Source organism: Oryctolagus cuniculus, chromosome 19 (assembly GCF_051225735.1).
Source record: "Oryctolagus cuniculus isolate XC-2025 breed Fujian yellow rabbit chromosome 19, ASM5122573v1, whole genome shotgun sequence".
NCBI lineage: Eukaryota > Metazoa > Chordata > Mammalia > Lagomorpha > Leporidae > Oryctolagus > Oryctolagus cuniculus.
In genome coordinates this window covers 43,503,578-43,508,385 of record NC_142885.1, presented here as the reverse complement: position 1 = coordinate 43,508,385, position 4,808 = coordinate 43,503,578, and the positions used below count along the sequence as shown (strand labels likewise).

General features: G+C 47.6%; 1 long non-coding RNA gene across 1 annotated transcript; it reads right to left on the bottom strand.

Moving 5' to 3' along the window:
- Positions 1 to 935: 935 nt before the first annotated feature.
- On the bottom strand, positions 936 to 4,127 carry LOC149120518 (uncharacterized). The gene is made up of 3 exons (XR_016225884.1): positions 2,874 to 4,127; positions 1,859 to 1,956; positions 936 to 1,396 (listed from the first exon to the last, which is right to left on the bottom strand). It is a non-coding gene; the product is annotated as an uncharacterized LOC149120518 (long non-coding RNA).
- Positions 4,128 to 4,808: the final 681 nt, after the last annotated feature.

Here is a 4,808-nt window from a genome sequence, read left to right as displayed (position 1 = left end):
ATCAGGAGTAGGTCCTACAGTTTATTGGTTGAACTGGAGGCAGCTGTGTAGAAGCTGTTTCCTCCTCTCCCAGCATCATATTGTGGGAGAGCAGATGCATAGAGTAAGTCTTAATTCCAGTAACAGTCTAGTCTGAGTTGCTCCCCACAGCTCCTAGCTCCTAGCTTCCAATCTGTTCAGCTCCAGCCTTTGTGGCCAATTGGGGAGTGAACCAGTGGATGGAAGATCTCTCTCTCTCTCTCTCTGCCTCTCCTTCTCTCTGTGTAACTCTGACTTTCAAATGAATAATTTTTTTAAAAAAAGATGAGCATATCTTCGAACCAGTGATCCTTCTTTTCAGAATTTACCTGACACCCTCTTCATTCATGTGTTCCAAGATATTCATTACAGTCTTGTCTATAATTGACCAGAAATGACCTAATTGTCCCATGAGTGGGGAGGTAAACCAATTGTGGTACATTCATAATAGAAGACTAGGTAACCACTAATTAGGATGCGACAGGTCTACCTAAACAAGCATGGAGTAAGCTCCAAGATATACCAAGCAGAAACAGCATAAAATGGGGGGCTGGCACTGTGGCTCAGAAGATTAAAGCCCTGGCCTGGAGCACTGGCATCCCATATGGGCACCAGTTCGAGTCCTGACTACTTCACTTCCAATCCAGCTCTCTGCTATGGCCTGGGAAAGCAGTAGAAGATGGCCCAACTCCTTGGGCCCCTGCACCCATGTGGGAGACCCAGAAGAAGCTCCTGGTTCCTGGCTTCGAATCAGCTCAGCTCTGGCCGTTGTGGCCATATGGAGAGTGAACCAGTGGATGGAAGACCTCTCTCTCTCTTTGGCTCGACCTCTCTCTGTAACTCCGTCTTTCAAATAAATAAAATAAATCTTTTTTAAAAAAGAAATAACATAAAGTAGGAAAGCATACATAGCATGTTAATGTTTATTTTTGCAAGGGGAATATGATTAGATACCTACATGCTTACATATGTATAAAATGTTTTGGAAAAGTAAACAAGACATTCTGGATAGTGATGGCCTCAAGAGAGAACTGGAGCATTAGGGGTCAAGGTACAAAGAAAACGTATCTTACAATATTCTGTTGTTCACTTCTTTTTATCAGATGTATTACCTCTTCAATAACATAGTAATTTACTTATTTATTTTTTTAAAGATTTGTTTATTTATTTTAAAGTCAGAGTTACACAGAGAGAGGAGAGGCAGAGACAGAGAGAGAGAGGTCTTCCATCCGCTGGTTCACTTTCAAGTTGGCCGCAACGGCTGGAGCTGCATCGATCCGAAGCCAGGAGCCAGGAGCTTCTTCTGGTCTCCCATGTGGGTGTAGGGGCCCAAGCACTTGGGCCATCTTCCACTGCTTTCCCAGGCCATAGCAGAGAGCTGGATTGGAAGTAGAGCAGCTGGGACTTGAACTGGCACCCATATGGGATGCCAGCACCACAGGCAACGGCTTTATCCCTTATGCCACAGCACTGGCCCCCTACTCATTTATTTTAATAACAAAACTGCTTATTGGACAGGAAGAGAGGAAAAATATTCAGCCTTTCCATTATGTCCTGGGCAGGGAGACGGGGGAAGAACTGATTGATAGGAAAAGGTCAAATCATTTTCAGCAGCTTCCATTCTCTCTCTCTCCCCCTCCCCCTTTTTGGTCACTTCTTTCAAATGGTGGCTTGGCCACAGAGGTATACTGGGATCTCAGGTTTATGGGCAGGTGAGAGAGGGACCAGGAGTGAGAATGGAGGCCTGAACTATGAACATACTCTTGCCAAAGACCCAATCCTACGTTGCCATGGTCCCCTGGACTGTGCCCAATTTGAGCTGTCAAGATTAGACACATACCTGGTACATATGCATAGAATGTTCTGGAAACGTAATGAAGGACCTGGGGCAGAGGCAGCCAGAGACTCTGGCCAGAGGCTACTTTGTACATGGTGGTTCTGGGAGGGCATATGAAACAGCAGTTAAGAAGCATGCGATGCCCCCACATCCCAAATCAGTGCCTGAGTTCTGAGTCCCAGCTCCGCCCCTGGCTCCAGCTCCATGCTAACGTGCACCCTGGGAGACAGCACTGGTGGCTCAAGCACTTGGATTCCTGTCACCCACGTGAGAGACCTGGATTGAGTTTCCAGTTCCTGGCCATTCTGGGGGAGTGAACCAGTAGATGAACGCTCTCTGACTCTCAAATACATAAAATAAAAAATTTGAAATTAAAGAGAATGAGTACATACATTTAATAAACAAATGTAGTGCCTTTTCCAAACATCACTTTCTTCTATACCAAAGCCTGGTCTATCACAGCAAGCACAGGAAGATGGTCCTAGCTCCAGCACTGGCCAGGGGACTCCGGCATGGCAGGGGCCAGGGCTAACTTCAGTCGTAGGAAACCATGCTGACAGGCAGGGAAACCGAGGCAGAAAGCTTGGTTCACAGAGCAGAGGAAAGGAGAAAGACACAGGCCTGGCAGCCATAAGAGTTCCCTGGGCTCACGGCAGGCAGTGAGAGGAAGGCAAATCCCCCAGATTTTTTTTTTTTTTTTTTTTTTTTTTTGAGAACAGATGAAGGGCACATTGGGTTGGGAAACAGTGGGGGTGCACAAAGGGAAGAGAGTGCAGTAGGGTGGTGCCAACTCCATCGCGTGGCCTAAAGCCTTTCCTGTCCCCTCCCATCTCCACAGGCCAGAACAGCTGTCACAGGTCCCATCCCCTGCACTTAAAGACATTCCAGCCACTGCCTGGCACGCCTTCCACACTGCAGAACTGATCCAGCCTTCAGAGACCCTCGGGAGAGGCAGGCCTGGGAGAACTTTCCCTGCGGCTCTTTGTCTCCATCCCAGCTCCCAGCAAGGAGTCCCTACCTGAGACAGCTCCACTTCCTCCTCCTCCAGAGCCAGCTTACAGTGAGAAGGCGGCACAATGCCGCGGAGAAGCCCAGAAACCCCTCCAGACTGCTCGGCAGTCAGGCCAGCTTCATTCAGATGAACTTTGTTCCCTGAGTATCTGTTCATGGAGGTGCTCTTGTGTACTTGATTCCTGTTCCCATGGCGACGGGCTCGCGGGAGAAGGGAATGGGAATACATCGGCATCTTCCGGTAAAACAGGGATTTGACCTCATTTATAGTCAAACATGCAGCAGGCAACCTTGCGAATGGCACAGCATGAATCGCACACAGAGAGTTCTGAACGACTTAGAAGAGAACATTAAATATAATAGTGCATCTGGAAGTATGCCTCTATTTCTGGTTCAACTTAGGTGCTTAATAGCTGGGGGCTGTTCATAGCAGCATCAACCTTACATCCGGAAGGAGAGAGGCCAGAAATCCTGCCAGCCAGCAGCCTTCCAGCCAAATCTAACCCACACCTGTTTTGTCTGATTGCAGAATGTTGAAAACTTGTTTGGAGTCAACTTTGAAAAAATCAATATCATTCACTGGAAAAAAAAAATCTAGTCTCCAGTGCCCAGGCCTTTCTGTGTCAAGGTCACCAAGGACACATCTAAAATTGAACAAATTGGGACTGGCATTGTGATGTTCTGGGTTAAGCCGCTGCTGTAACACCGGCATCCCATACTGGAATGCCAGACCAAGTCCTGTTTGCTCTGCCTCAAATCTAGCTCCCTGCTAATACACCTAGACAAGCAACAGAAGGAGCTGCCGTCCCATATGGGTGCTGGTTCGAGTCCTGGCTGTTCTGCTTCCAGTGCAGCTCGCTGCTAATGCACCTGCACCCACACTGTAGATTCAGAAGAAGCTTCTGGCTCCTGGCTCCTAGCTTTGGCCTGGCCCAGCCCCAGTCCCAGCCCCACTGCAGTCATTTGGGAAGTAAACCAGAGAATGGAAGAGTGTTCTCTCTGTCTCTCTTTTTCTCTGTCTTGCACTCCCTTTGTAACTCTGCCTTTCAAATAGAACAAATAAATCTTAGTAGTGGAAGATTGCCCGAGTACTTGGGCCCCTGCCACCCATGTGGGAGACCTGGATGGAGTTCCTGGCTCTTGGCTTTCACCCAGGCCAGCCCCAGCCATTGAGGCTATTTGGGGAGTGAACCAGCAGATGGAAGATCTCTCTCTCTCTCTCTCTCTTTCTTTCTCACACACACACACATACACACACACACACACACACACACACACACTCTGTTACTCGCTTTTCAAATAAGTAAACAAATCTTTTTTTTTTTTTAATTGAACAAAGTTGGGTTGAGTCATTGCATCACAGGCAACCGTGAGAACCTCAATCACCTCAGTGTTGGAAACGACTTAGAGGACCAACGCCTGTTGTAGCTTTCTGGGGGAGGTTCAAGGGAGGCATTGGGCTCTGGTCTGGATGCTAGCAGGAAGGGTATGAGTGGGTATCTTTATAAAAGATTGGTGATTTATTCATCTAATTTCTTTGAAAGCCTGATACACAGACATACAGGGAACACAAAGAGATCTCCCATCTGCTGGTTTACTTACCAAACACTTGCAACAGCTAGTGCTGGGCAAGGCTGAAGCCAGGAGCCTGGAACTCAGTCCAGATTTCCCATACGAGTGGTAGGAACCCTACACACTTGAGCCCTCACCTGCTGCTCCTCAGGGAGTGCATTAGCTGGAAGTTGGAATGGAGGACAGAGCGGAGATTTGAACCTTGGCACCCCAACACAGGAGGCAGGCATCCCAAGGGGCAGCTTAACCACTGACCCTAATGCTCATCCCCACATTTGAGTATCTGAACTTTTTATCTACAAGGTAAGAGGAAAGGAACAAGATTAAATAGTTTGGGTAACTTCTTTTTTTAAAAATATATATAGGGCCG